At 37.1% G+C, this 15,779-nt stretch overlaps 1 long non-coding RNA gene across 1 annotated transcript in view; it reads left to right on the top strand.

Moving 5' to 3' along the window:
• Window positions 1–5,058, top strand: part of LOC308644860 — a 34,464-nt gene extending 29,406 nt beyond the window's left edge. The window contains exon 3 of the long non-coding RNA XR_014021097.1: window positions 3,018–5,058. This is a non-coding gene — a long non-coding RNA (uncharacterized lncRNA). The remainder of the gene's footprint in view (window positions 1–3,017) is intronic.
• The last annotated feature ends 10,721 nt before the right edge of the window (window positions 5,059–15,779 follow it).

Raw genomic sequence — 15,779 nt, 5'->3', positions numbered from 1 at the left:
AAGACCCATTGTCAAATTGATAGATTAAATCATAAATATCTAAAGAAAAAAATATAAATAGCATTATAAAAATACACAGAAAAAGATCATTACAAGCTTCACTATTTTAAAGTAAGAAACATTTTAATGATTTAAGAATATAAAAAGAAACTGAAAATTAAACTATATATATATATATATATATATATATATATATAGTCCAAAGCAGAAACTTCAAAAATCTGAGCACAAAATAGTCACTTTACAGAAATAAAAAAGATCTATATATTGTTAATTTTATCTCTTTTCTAGTTTATTCACATAATAATTTGTAGCAGAAAATTTAATAGCATATCTATGTATATTTTGAGTCATATGTAGATATAGAAACTTATAAATTTAGAGTTCTAGCTAAAAATTTAAAATCTAATTACAAAGATAATATATATCCTACCTAAATAAGTGTGTTCCTTCACTTCTTTATAAACTAAAATATATTTATAAGCAAAAATTCATACCCATGGTTTATTATTCATATTCGTATTTCTCTGTAACTATTCAACTAAGATAGTTAACTGCTTATAATAATTACCATCTTTAATCAAACTGTGTTTTCTCCAGACACAAGAAAAAATTTGCAACAAACAAAAGTCGAATAATGGTTCAGATATTATATGGAATAACTATCTACATTTTATAGTTTGAATAAATGTAGAGAAGCAACAATGATCATATAAGGAACTGAGGTCTCTAACTTACAGCCAAGGGAACACCTGAAGCCTGCCAAAAACTACATGAGTTTGGAAGTCTCCAAATGACTACACTATGGTTGACAGCTGGACTGTAATACCATTCAAAGACATTAGCATATTTTTGTATTTTATAAGTATTTAACAGATAGAAGTAAAATAACATTATAGTTAATTTACTGACTATTGTTTTTGTGTCTGCTTTTTATTTAGAAATTGCTCAGGCACACAAAGATGATTTATTAGATAACTACTCTAAGTTTGTAAAGTTGAATTTTTGGAAATAACAATTTTAATCTGCATATCAAATCCTTATGATTTGCAACCTGGTGAGAATTTTATAAACATGAGCCCTTGAGAAAGCTATCTATTGTATAGAAAAGGCCACCTACTTCAGACTCCTTGGCCTCGCCTAATCTCTAAACTTATTGTCTGGCTTTCAGTTTTCCCACTGCATGCTCTGCTGGGCATCCCATAATCTCATCCTGACAATGAGCAACTTATCTTAACATAGATTTTCATGATTCCTTTGTTGTGTTTCTCTTTACATATTGTCCTCTGAATGCAATCTGCTCCAGCAGGTCCTAACTCTGCAGTTGCCTCTGGCCACCCTCTCTCTGTAAGCTCTATTTCTATACATACACACCCCATATGGTAGACTGCTGCCTTCCTACCAGACATTTAGAGGTTCTCCAATTTCTCACTGCTATTATTAAATCATGAAATAAAAATTTATCCTCAAATAGCATATTTCCTTTTGGATTCCCTTCTGGGAAAAAAATCTCAGAAGTTGAGTTCCTAAATATAAAAGAATGAACCCTTTTCAGTGACTCTTGAAATGGCAAATGCTCCCAGATACACAACCAGGAACCTTTGCTACTTACAGGAGAAGTAGAAGTATCTTCTTAAACTGGGTCAAGGGTCTATACCATGGCACTGTATTCCACAATTACATTAGTTCAGGAATGGCATTGTACCTCACTGTATTTGTGTTGCTGAAAAATAAAATGAATCATCTGTAACTCTCTGGGGCAATCGTGCTTTTAGATGGACACACCAAAAATTCCAATGTTTTAGAAAATATGAGTAATGCAGAATTGTTAAATGTCGACCATGAGCATTTGCTGACCTAAAGGACTTTTCCAAAAGCATCTCCAAAGGTAAGATCTTGAATGGGAAGCTCTTGAGATGCTGATTGTTCTATAGACTGAGAGAAAGCCAAAGCCACCTAGATACAGTTAAAGAAATGAGTCCTAGACCCCAATGTTCTCCCTTGTTCTGTTGGTGACACTTAGATGGGGTACAAGGAAGCAATCTGAGAGGGGTGGGGTGGTGTCCTGCACAAGGACCTTTTTCTTCTGTTACTTTTAGACAGTGGTATTTTCTTCGAACAATTTTTTGGTTGGAAGGAATATGAGAGATTGCAGTGAGGCGGTATTCAAACCCAACAGATATTTTATTTTTTTACACATCTTTATGCATGTAAGTTATTTCAGTCTTCATTTTTTCCAGCCAAGGAAGATGGGCTGTTATAATGTTGTTTTCTAGGCAAAAATCTCTCTTTCTCCTGACAAATAGACAGATTGCTTCCCCTGAAACTTGGTTTATTTCTGGAAAGTCTTCAGACCTCTTGCTTCGAGAAGGAGAGTAGGTCTGGGGAAAGTCTTTCCATGACCCCAGGAACCTCATTTCCAATCTTGAAAAAGAGAAATTTCTGTTTGGCCCTCTGGGTTATGCTCTTCACCTTCAGCCTTGGTTTTCTGGCTTTTTCTATGTTCTGCAGCCGCATTCCAAAGCTTCTCCCTCTAATTCCTCTGTTCAGTTCAACAGTTTTGGGCAGTCATTCCTCTTATCTTGGGCTTCCTATTTTCAGCTTTCTCCATGTTTCACTGAATACACATTTACATTCTAATTTCTGATTCCCTTTGATATTTTGAGAGGGTTGCTCAAAAGAAAAGGGGGAAAAGCTGATTTTATGCCATCACATTCAAACTAGAAGCCTCATCCTTTTTTTATAAAAATATAGATTACTTATAATTGGGCCATTAATTCGGACTCGAGACTGTCTTAGATATTGAACATTTTATTGAAACACTATGATATCAAACAGTTCTTACATTTTAATCTATACTTTGGCATTCAGCGTAATTTTTTCCTAATTTTTATAATACGCATATAATTTTTGTCCGCTTGAATCGTCATTCTTGTTTGTTGCTGATAACCTAATACCACAGACTGGGTATGTTTTAAAGAAAAGAGACTTATTTTGGCTTATCATTCTTCTTTCAGGTTGAAGGGCTATATCCGATGATGATCTTCTTGCTGGTAGAGTCCCAAGGTGGCTCAGGACATCACATGGCAAGGGAGAGCACAAGAAACCTGGCTGAGTTGGCTTTATAACAGAGCTGCTCTCAAAATTCAATGAATCTATGAATCCATTCCTGAGGACAGAGCCTTAACCAGTCACCTCTTGGTTCCCTCCTGGCCCTATAATTGATTACATTTCCATATGGGTTTTGGAAAAGACAAACTGTTTTGAAACCACAGAAGCTTGTTTTATAATCATAAAATTATATATATTTTTTTCTAATCAGTTAGACCATAATTACTCTTCCAATAGATTCTTCATAAAAAGGTTCAAAGGAAATCAACTCTCTCAAGACGTTTTTAAGTATGTTAAAGTGTACCTTTGCCTACATGCTTGAATGGGAGTCAATAATTCCAACATGTAGGTTCCAGAACAGCTTCAAAGGAGCACAGCATTTGACTTCGTTCTCTAAATTTGGTAAGAGGTTTGACAGAGCATGAGAAATGAGTCCCCTGAGCAGAAAGAACATCTGTAAAAATTTAAATTGAGCAATTTTATAAGGGTCCTATAGAATTTTACAGGTTTTTAGAGCTGTCATATACAGGATGATAGGTCAGAACGAGTTTAAGGTACAGTCAGGAACTGAAATAGTATAATGGGAGACATTTATCTACTGAAGTGTACTCTACAAGAGAAAACTTATTGTGATTTGAGTGCAGAGAAAAACTTTCCCTGATACTTACTGTCATTTGACAGCATAAATTTAGAAAATTTCAAAACCAGATAATACCAAAGTTGAAATTGAATGTTAGACTTCAAACCTTAATATTCAAAGAATTTTTATTTATGTCCTGGGTACTTAGAAGATCTTCCTGGCAGAAGTATGATAGGGTACATTTTAAAGAAAATTTAATCAGGTGGGAACCAGGTGGGTGGATTGGTGGGGCACTGGAGAAATAGACAGGGAAGAAACCCAGTTCAATAGTCCAAGCGAGACTGTTGAAGGTGCAGGAAGAAAGTGAAAACAGAATTGATTTAAGAAACACGATAGTCAAAATAAGAGAACCATGGTGATTGATTTGCTATGGAAAGAAAGGAAAGACTCTGAGATGAAACTGAAATGTCAAGAGTTGTGCAGCAGGAAAGAATATCAGCCCTGATCAAATGTGACTCCTCCACTACCCTCATCCCCTCAACATTATTTTCCACATAACATTGAATATTAACAGAATAGTTCCTAAATTAGTCTTTTATTCTAAATGCATAATGGATAAATTATATCTACTTATGGAATTTCCATCCAATTTTTTGAAAGGCTTCTGTTACTGGAATTCATTTACATTATGAAGTAAAATTCTACAATTTTTTTTAAAAAAGAGAAGATCATATGAGGTGAAAAAAATATGAAAAGTGAGAGAAATCAAACTCAGTATAAAACAGTTGTAAAAATAGTTGTACCTTTCAAACACAACATGGGGAACAGATTAAGAATCAACAAGACTATGAGTGTGCATTTGTGTATTTAATTTGGATTCAATTCTTCCAGTATACTATTTAAGCCAAGATTGTTCATTATAGATAACCTTTTTTTTTTTGACCATTTTTGACAGTGTCTCAGGAATTGTGTTACTTAGTTTTATATCACTGTTTCAATATATGGGTAAAATAGCAGAGTAAATCAGCTCACCTCATGGCAACCAAGAACCAGAGGGAGGGAAAAAGAGAGAGAAGAGGCCAGAGACAAGATATGCCCCCAGTGACCTACATCCTCCAACTACACCCATCTCCTACAGTTTCCACTCCCAATAGTCCATTCAACTGTTAACCCATCAATGGATTAACCCACTGATGAGATTAGGGCACTCATGATCTCTTCACTCCCCAGGAGCCCCACCTATGAACATCGCTGCACTGAGGACTAAATAGTTAACATAGGAGCTTTGGGGTAACATTCCATATCCAAACTATAACAGATAACCTGTATAAAAATATCTCTGGCCAATATAGCCTAGTATTAAAGTTGTAAACTGCTGAGGGCCATTGCCAAGTAGGAATGATGCATCGAAATTTCCTTGCCAGCGTACCCCATGTTAAATGGACTTGCCTTGGAATTTCGCTGTTGACATTGCATGTGTGTTTGAGAAAGGTGACCCTGCTCAAGGACGAGGGTGGATCCAGGATTAGGGTGTATCCTGCAGTTTGAGGAAGTATCCCGCTCCTTGGGTTTAGGGCGTTCCCGGTTTAAGACAAGTTTAAGGCGTTCCCAGTTTAAGACAATATGGGTTTTAGGGAAGTTCGAGGTTGAAGATTATTGCTGCTGGGAATAGGGCGTTCCTGCTGCCTGAGTTCCCGTTGAGTTCTTGTGAGATTAAGGAAGTATTGGAAAAAAAAAGCCTCGTGGAGTAGGTGAATTGGGAGGCAGCAGAACTGGGATTTCCCGAGAATGTGTGTGGAGGCCGGTGTGAGTTCGGGAATAAAGATTGCTGTTTGAATCTACAAAGCTGTGTGGTGGCTCGTGATTCTGTGCCAAGCCAAGACATTGGCAGTAAACCAAGTCTCATGATTAGGCAAAAAGTTCTTTGGTTTAGTTGGAAATGTTGTTTGTCTATATGGATTTATTTTTACCTTCTGTTCAAGGTCAAAGCACCAAGACTGATGACAAAGCTAATGTGTATGAATTGTAATAAACCGGTAAAAGTGTAAGTGGGAAAAGAGTCACTCATAGTGACAAACCAGTCACAGTAGAGACACAAGATCTCCCAGGAGCTGCATTGAGGAAATAGAGATGCAAAATTTTACTGTGTAAATGAAGAAATAGGAAACAGCATAATCCCTGAAAAAAAAAGGGTAGCAGTGATATGGCTGTCAATGTGTGCTAGCCCTGGCCATTGGTCTAAACTGATTAAATGGGCATTGTCAAGCACAATCCATGTAGCTCAAGAAGTTCCTGAGACCAGAGAGAGCTAGAGGTGTGGAACCGAAATCTGTGGTGTATCCAATGCAGCTGGATGTGGATGCTTTTAAAGGGTAGGTCACTCAAGGCAAGCTCTTTGGAGAAAATACCCAACAAGAAAGAACAGCCTCAAGACCAGGAGCCCATATATAAGGGAAAAGAAAAAAAAATGTACAAAACGAAGAGATACACTTCCAAAATGTCACACCCAAAAGCCATAAAAGAGCAGAAATAAATGTATCGTTGAATAGATCGTTCTCTGTCCTAAAGTAAGGGGACTCTGGATTAGAGTCTCTAGTTTTATCTAGAAGAGCTGTTTAAGTAAACCACTTGTGAGTGTGATATCCCAGACTCATACACATAGAGGCAGACATTAATATACTCACTAATACCTAAGAATATCTATATGTATGCACATCTATGAACATTTATATCTCTTTGCCAGTCTTTAAACTTCCCACCAAGCCCAGCATTTCCAGCATCACATAATCAAGGCAAAGCTCAGTCTGGTTAGCAGATGTATAAAAAGGATTGTTTGGCAAGTAGTATAAGCTTAGGTTATACATATTGACACTAGCTCAAATACAGTTATTTTAAGTAGGTTTTTAATTTGGCTTTCCCATTTACTTATAATTTAGTCCCCCTTCCAGTATTAAAAGGAGGGCTTTTATCAAGAGTCATTTTTTTAAAATTTAGATTATCTTTGGAGATTGTTTTTTGGGGGGGTACTTGCACCTTTTGGTAAGATTTAGCACTTTCCAAATAATACTGTAAATGCTTTTAGATAGGTTGGTAACTCCCAATATCTCAATCTCATTAGGGCCTCCTCTGACGATTTCTGGCACTAAACTAAAAATTCCCTAGTCACAGAAAAGAACACAAAACCTTATGTCAAATGAAAATAGGCAAATGATGCAAAATGATAATTTGGTAAAGCAGGGATAAAATTCACATTTGCAGTTAGGGCATTAACCCAGAGAGTTTGCCAGGTGCAGCATACATTTCTCCCTGCTGAGCCACAAAGTAGTTTGTGACTAAGAGCTGAGTGCACCACGGTCTCACCCTCTTGTCCCCAGAGGTGCCCTGGTAACTGCATGTGTCCTGCCTATGAAAACACAATTTAGAAGATGCCATTTGACTATCCTCAGAAAAGCATCATTAGTTAATTAAATTGTAGCTATTTAAGCACCTGTAACAAGTAATGGGAATTTCAATTCTACTAATAAAAGGATATTATTTATAATAAGCTTTGCCACCAAATGTGCTCAGAATGTGGAAGGCTAACCATTAAATTGTGACTCAGAACATTACCATAAAGACTGAAGCTGCACGTTCTGATTGCAAAAGTAACCAGGATATACAGAAATCATGAGAGTCAATGAGCCAGGCCTAGGGGACCATTAAGATCTAAGAAGGGCAATGATCTATATTTGTTGGGACAAAGATGGCACGTTGGGAGGTGATTCAGGACACAGGCACTGCTTCCTATCCCCTTCATGTTAATATAAGAGCCAAAGAAGAATTTGGTAGTTTTTTTAAATGTTTATAGAGTATTCTGCACATTTCCTCTGGGAAATATCATCAACAACTGTAATGTCTATGAAAACTCATTTAATAATCTAAAATGGCTAGGATCAGTCCTCCTTTGCCCTCATGAATTTTATAGCCCACTTCACTTCCTCTGCCCTCAAAAGCCAGCTAAAAGTTTCACAACTTCAGATACCACCCACTACTTTTTTTTTTTTTTTTTTTTTTAGAATCAAGTACCAAAACTAAGATGTCTTCTCTCTTCCTTGAAAGGCACAAGAACCTGATGGGCCACTGGTGTAAATCTTGCGTCTTTCACTTCAGATAGAGAATTACATCATTGGCTTGCCTTATTCTGAGGGCTTCAAATTTGCACGGAACCTGTGGTAGGACTACTCAGCTTCTATAACCACATGACCCAATTCCCCTAATAAATTCCCTCTTCTCTCTCTCTCTCTCTCTCTCTCTCTCTCTCTCTCTCTCTCTCTCTCTCTCTTATTGGAAAATTCTACTTAATACAATTAGCAAGACTACAATGCTGAATATGAATGAGGGGAGTGAACATTCTTGCCTTGTTCTTTACCTCTATAGGAAAAAGTCTGTTCTGACCATTAAACATTATATTAGCTATGGAGTTTTAGTAGATGTCCTATACCTGTTGAAGAAGTCCCCCTCTATTCCTAGCTTTCAAAGAGCTATTATCATGAATGAGTACTGGATTTTTTTTTTTCAAATGCCTTTTTCATTGCATCTCTTTATATGAACATATATTTTTATTTAACCTATTGGTATGAAGGATTGTAGTAATTGATGAACTAGCCTTGTATGCCCAGAATAAATCTCAGTTTGTCATAGTTTGATTCCTTTTATACATTGTTACAGTCAATTTTGTCAAGTTCTTTTGCATCTATGTTCATGAAAAATTTGGTTTGTAGATGTCTTGCAATGTCTTTATCAGGGTTTCATATTAGGGTAGCAGTGCTGGCCTCATGTGATGAGTTGCAAGATATCACCTGTGCATCTATTTTCTGAAAGAGATTTTAGAGACTTGGGATAATTAATTGCTCCTTAAATGTTTGGTCGAACTCACTAATGAGTCTATGTGGGCCTGCTACTCTGTTTTGAAAGATTATTAATTTTCAATTCAATTTCTTCAATAGATAAAGGCCTATTCAGATTGTCTCTACTTTCTTCCGTGACTTTTAGTAAATTGTGACTTTCAAAGCATTGGTGCATTTCGTCCAAGTTCATGAGCACAAAATTGTTCATCATGTTTCTTGATTATGCTTTTTGTCTAAGAGATCAACAGTGATGTTCCTTCTTTGTTTTCTGATATTAGTAATTTGTGTCTTCATTCTTTTTTTCTTAATTGGCCTGGCCACAAGTTAGTCAGCATTTTAGCCTTTTAATGTTTTTTTCTTAATAATTTCCTGTTTTAAGTTTTATTAATTTCTATTCTAATTTGTGTATTTCTTATTTTTGTTCTAATTTTTCGGCTTTTTCTAGTTCCCTGACACGAAACCTTGAATTCTTAATTTTAAATTGTTCTTATTTTCTAACATATGCATATGGTGTTACAAATTTCCTACGAAACACTACCTTTACTGCCCCCCCCACAAATTTTAATGAGCTATATTTTTACTTTTATAATCTAAAATGTTTTAAAATTTCTCCTGAATCTTATTCTTTGTCCCACTTGCTATTCATAAATGTGTTGTTCTTTTCTCCAAGTATTTATGGGTTTCCCAGCTATTCATTATTGACTCATAGCTTAGTTGCTTTGTGTTTTAAAGCCTTTTTTAATGATTTCTATTCTTAAATTTAAAATGTGTTTTCTGGCTCAGAATGTGTACATGTGAGCTTGAGAAGAGTGTGTACTCTGCTAATGTTGGATGAACTATATTCTGTAGGTGTAAATTAGATCCAGTTGATTGATGACATGGTTCACTTGAAGCATGCCCTTACTGATCTTCTATGTACTGGAAACAGAAGCTTTCTATTTGTGGGTGCATATACATTAAAGATTATTGTGACTGTTTGGAGATTTAGCCCTTTTATTCTTGGGAGAATTCAAATTACCTTGAAGGGTGAGACTCTGGTGACCAGATACTGAAACTCTGAGAGATAAAGATAGTTCCTCCTAACCATAAATTTTGTAAGAATGTATGGCTAAGAATCCAATTTGAACCGGTCAACATGGGCCAAGGTGACCTAGAGTTGCCATAACAGTGAGACTTGATAATTTCCCTTGTTCTGAAATCTCTTTTGATGGTTAATGTTATGCATCAGCTTCACTGGGTCATAGAATGACCAGATATTTGGTCAAATATTTTTCTGGGTTTGTCTGTCAGAATGCTTCTGGGAGAGATTGACATTTGAATAAAAAAGAATAAGTAAAGCAGATTGTCCTTCCTTAATGAGGATGGGCTTCATCCAACCAGTTAAAGGACTGAAGAAAACAAACAAATAACAACAACAAAACTAAGTAAGAGGGAATTCTTCAGTCTGGCTTCCTTCCAGCTGGGACAAGGTTTGTTCTTAAATTTGGATTCATGCAGAAACATCAGCTCTTTGTTTTGAGCTTGCCAACATTCTCAGTGGATCTGCACCACTAGCTCTACTGGTTTTCAATATGCCAATTACAGTTCTTGGAAACTGTCACTCTCAGTAAACATGTGGCCCAATTCCTTATAATAAATCTGTCTATAATTTATTAATGTAATATTGATTGTCTTTTTTACCAACTGCTTGGTCTGGTATTGATAGTCATCCAGGTATTCCTACTTTCTTTTTATTAATGTTAGCATGACACATCTCTGTCTATTACTTTTTGAATGTATGTGTGTGTGCATATATATATTCCCCCCTGTGAGGGGGGGGTGTGGAACTGAGGGCCTCATGCATGCTAGGAGAGCTCTCTACTGAGCTATCCCCAACCCACTATATATGACTTTATATTTAAACTATGTTTCTTATAGATACCATACAGTTGGGGCTTGTTTTAAAACTTACATTTTTTTTTAATTTTAAATTTTGCCAAGCACAGTGGCCCACATCTGTAATCTCAGCAGCTTGAGAGGCTGAGGCAGAAGATCACAAGTTCAAAGCCAGCCTCAGCAAAAGCAAGGTGCTAAGCAACTCAGTGAGACCCTGTCTCTAAATAAAATTTAAAATAGGGCTGGGGATGTGGCTCAGTATAAAGTGCCTCCAGGTTAGGGTTAGGGTTGCTTGGTTTATTGCAGTACTCTTCTTGTTTCTGCGTTAACTGAATGTTAAATCTGGTAAGCATGCTAAAGTAATTCTTCTTTTAAAAAATACTCAACAACTTCTCTTTCACTCAAATAAAAATCAACATCATTGGGATGGCTACCCAGAGAGTCTACAATATGCAGCATATTTCAGCACAAAATCTTAAGAGTATAAAACAATGAATATTTATTTTATTCACAGGTGTGTGTGTGGGCCAATTGGGAGATCTGTGATCACTGCTCAGCCTGTCTGGATGGTTCTGCTGAACCAAGTAGGGTTCTGTCTGCCCCCTTTTCCTAGAACCACTGGGTTGGTACAGCCATGTTCTTCTCATTGTGCCATGGCACAAGTTCAGGAGGACAAACAGAGGAAGGTGGGGATCCTTAAAGAATGGGTCATGTCTGCTTCATTTTACTGGGCAAAGCCAAGTTCTCGCTTCACCCAACACAGTGACAATAAACAGAGAAACTCACTCCTCCCTTTCAGTCAAAGGAACAACAACATGACACAGCCAAAGTAGTGAATATAAAGAGGGATGAAAAATTAAGGTCAGTAATTCAAAAAAATTAAGGTCAGTAATTAAAAAAAAATAGTTCCGTGGAATATGCTATATTTTTTGCTAAGTAATTTTGTTTATTGTGTGCCTACTTCCTCTAGAATGCATTATGAGGAATCATCATTTGTTTTGCATACTGCTGTATCTTTGTTGGCTAAATCAGTGCTCCTAGTAGGTACTCAGTAAAAACATTTAAGTAAATTAATATGCAAATGATCGCATTACATTATGATTAGTGTTGAACAGCATTCTGTATGTAAGTCACAGAAGTAGAATAGGGGAGGATGTTTTGAAAGGGGCTACAAAGAAGGCTTAAATAAAAGATGCATTAGCTCAATCTTAATTAACAAACAGGAGTCCAACCAGAAAATTTCAAGGAATATTATGGGATAAGGGTGTTGAATATTTTAAGCACATCAAAAGTAAAACTAACTTTACAACCTATGTATACATTTGGATCAGCTCTTCTCTATACTCATATTAACATAAATACAGGCTGTATTCATCAGCCACGAGTATTTCCTTCAAGGGACCCTCTGCAATTTGGCCACTGTTATCTTATGCATGAGCTTCATGTTTTCCTCTTTGCTCTAGTGTTATCAGGAGTTTCGTAATACCTCTTAACAGCATCAGTGCTGATGTTATTGACTGAGGTTGGTGTCCTGATTCAGAGAAATATTACCCAGTCCTGGGGTTCTCCAAGCCATCAGATCTTGAGGAACTAGAACAAGGCTGGGTTTAATACAGAGCAAGGCCTCCTTATTTCCACCTGAGCTTTGAAGCAGTCGGTCTCCAACACAGTTCCACAGCCGTTCCAGAAAGGAGCTCTGTCAGCTACTAGGCCTCTCCCAACTCCAGAAGCTTAAAGACTGCCCACAACACACTCTAGTTGCTTACGCTTTCAATTGATTTTTTCAATCCTTCTTTCTTCTGCATCCTCTTCTTCCCTCTTGTTTGCCATTTACAAAAGGAAATTCTCCATTCACCTAAAAAGATGGAGAGAGGTGTCTAAAAAATAAAATTACCATTTAAATTACAGAAATCTCTTTCTACCAGTTAAATTATTTCATATAAACAATAAAAATATAGTTTCAATGTCACTATGCTCCCTGCAATATTTGGTACTGAGGTGTATTAAAAAAATTATCCATAGCCAGGCACAATGGCGCACACCTGTAATCCCAGTGGCTCAGGAGGTTGAGACAGGAGGATCATGGGTTCAAAGCCAGCCTCAGCAACTTAACCAGGCACTAAGCAACTCAGTGAGACTCTGTCTCTAAATAAAATACAAAATAGGGCTAGGGATGTGGCTCAATGGTTGTGTGCCCCTGAGTTCAATCCCTAGTACCCCCCCAAAAAATTATTCATGATTTATTGGGAATTTCAACTTTTCTGTTGTCTTGAGTTATTGGTTGCTCAACCCAGCAACCCCAATAAAAGAATTACTCAATGCTCCTATAAATAGTATCAGTCTGGGTATGGTGGTGTATGCTTGTGACTCCAGTAACTTGAGAAGCAGAGGCAGGAGGATCAAAAGTCTCAAGCCAACCTTGAGAACTTAGCAAGATCCTGTCTAAAAATAGAAGAAGGAGAAGGGAGAAGAGGAAGGATTAAAAGAAAGAAGGGGAAGGAAGGAAGGGTGAAAGAAAGGAAAAGGGAGGCTGGGGATATAGCTTGATGGTAGGGTGCCCATAGATTCAATCCCAAATACTATATAAAACAAAATAAAACACAGTGGTGCTTTTTCACCACTCAGCCAGTCAAAAGCCCAGTTACATCCATATCTCATCTATATATGTCTGAAAATTGCACAGGACCCTGCCTTGTTGGTTTCACTTGTCAGTTTAGAGAGTCAAAGAGACTGATGCAGGTCAGTGCAAAATGAACAGGACAAGACATGAAGCAGTGGGAGACTCAGAGAAGAAACTGACAATCCAATCGATGGTTCAGGAAAAATAATTTCGACAGCAGAGCTTTTGACTAAACATAAAGGATGAAGAAAACAACACAAAATCATCAGAACCTACACCAAATTCAAAGATAGAAGACAAAAGTGTTAATGAAATATTATTGTAAGGTAAGGAGAAATAGGATTTGATAACAAAGATGTAAATCTTAAAAAAAAAAAGAAGAAGAAGAAGAAGAAAAGCCTGGATCCACCAAAGTTTTTAGAAGTCGCAAGGAATTTAAGTTCTAGTTAATAATACTTCCATCCCAAACGTGTTTTAAAAAAATTCTATGAACCTTAATATCTTGCCATCCAAATTCATCGATAAGCATTGTGTCTGGAAAGTACCGGGTCCCAGTGGCCACCTGAACAGTGCCATTTAAGGCAGTCAATGAAATTGTCTTGGCCTTTGTTGTTCCCTTTGAAAAGTAATTCAGTATGTGTGGATAAACTCCAAACCTCTGGGCTTGACACTGCTCTAGACATAGGGGATTTCGAAGTGAATTTAAGTCTCTGCATTTACAGATCTTAGAGCTTAGTGGGAGGGAAAAAGAAAATAATCAACATACAGATATTAGGGAAGATAGTGGTAAAAGCTATGGAGAAAATAAATTATGAAAGACTCCAGTTATTAAGTGGGGAAAGTAGAAATAAAGAGATCAAATGCAAGGAGGCAGCCCATGAGATAAACAGGCAAATGCATTTGAGCATAGAGGAAAACACGTACAGGTCCTAAGTAGAAGCATATGTGGCAGAGGACCAAGAATAGCAAAGCAGCCAGGAGGATTGCAGCCCACTGAGAAACAGGTAGAATAGAAAAAGATGGAGTCACAGACAAACACCAGCAGAGCTTTCAGGGCTAGAGAGGGCTTTGAGAGTGTTACCTGCAAACGATGGGAAATCTTCAGAGACTGCAGAGCAAGAATCACCAAGGCTTCTGGGTAAAGGATAAACTATAGAGTCAATGAGTAAAAATTGGGGAGATTTTTGTTGTAAATTTTTGAAGACTAGTTAGAGATAATGGTGGCTTACAGGAGAGTGATTACCATAGAAATCATTATACCTGTTAGATTCTGGAGGATGTGATGTGTGTTCTTAGAGAATGTGAAGAAACAGAGATGACTGACTTCAAGTTGATAGTCTGATGGCTGCTCAGTTTGGTACAATGGGGAACACCAAGAAAAGTGCAGATGGTCAACAAGGGATCTGCCAAACCTGTTCTAGCTTGAACAGGTAAGGGCTGAGTGGATGTTTCCTTATTCAAGTGGAAAGTCAAGTCTATCACCGGCAACTCTGGGGAGAAGTCAGGGATGTCGTAGTAGTGAGAAGCCATCCGTATATGGTTACTTTCAGTATTGGAAAAGACATTACAAGTTCCCTCATCTAATTGAAGCATTTTGCATACAATGTTCTAAGACTTCTCTCCTGAGTTCTCTTTTAGAAAACTTCATAAGGTTAGGTAGCTCTTTTTTTAACACTTAAAAGACTTTATTACATTCTAGAAAGGTGTTAGCAGTTACTTTTTATTTTTATTGAATCAAAATTTGATTTGATGAAATATTTACTCGTTGTTCATTATTCAATCTTAAGAAATTACACCCAAAGTCCATATAGGAGACTTTATTCAGAAGACTCAAAGACAGTCAACGCTTCTGATGTAAAATCTCTCTGTTCTGCATTAGACACTCACTTCTAAATGACCTTTAAATCTCAGATGGTTTTGCAGAGTTTCTATTCCTTGACTCTTCCTCTTACAAAGAGGTTCACTATGAGCAATGTTCCTTGCAAAGCCTATTCCTCAGGACGATGCAAACATGGTCCTTATGGCCTACAGCTGAAAGTGAAATGAACTGAACATTCAAGTATTCAGCACAGCTCCACAATCCATGTCTCTCCAGGAATGATAAGCCTGTCGGGAGCTGCCCTGGATGCAGACGCCTTTAACTGAACAGTTATTGCCTTCAGTCTGGCCGGTAGTGTCAGGTCGCAGTAATTTGGGTGTTACCTCCAGCTCAGATAACAAGATGTGGCTCCAGGAGCAGGCATCACCCACTGGGGTTAAGTGACATTCACCTACTCCTTTGTAATCCTACCCTTTTTCCCTTTGTGGGATAGAATGTTCCATGGAAAATCCTCTTGTGTGTCCCCTATATAAGAATAAAGAATTCCAGTGGCTCTCTCTCTTTCCAAGGACCCTGAAGGTCGGAGAGCTGTCTCAAATTTTCAAAAGGTACTTCTGTGTGTTTGTGTGCTTTCTTTGCCTTTTTCTTAAGTTGTTGGAATAGTCAGATTTTGTGAACCCAGCATTAGGTCGCCAGCTAGGATAGATAGCGATACAAGCCTACAATATTTAACAGAAAATTAAAAACCAAAGAGAAATGTCTTTCTGAACACAACTCGTCATTTAACTCAAGAAGTATACTTTTCGTTCTAATTGGAAATGAAATTCTCGAGGTTACCAATACTCTGTAAAAATGGAGGTAAAAATGATTTTGGTCAATACAATTTAT

Source organism: Spermophilus citellus (assembly GCF_964194105.1).
Source record: "Spermophilus citellus genome assembly, chromosome: 3".
Taxonomy (NCBI): Eukaryota; Metazoa; Chordata; class Mammalia; order Rodentia; family Sciuridae; genus Spermophilus; species Spermophilus citellus.
The sequence above is the reverse complement of the archived record's forward strand: the minus strand, read 5'-3'. Positions and strand labels throughout refer to the sequence as shown.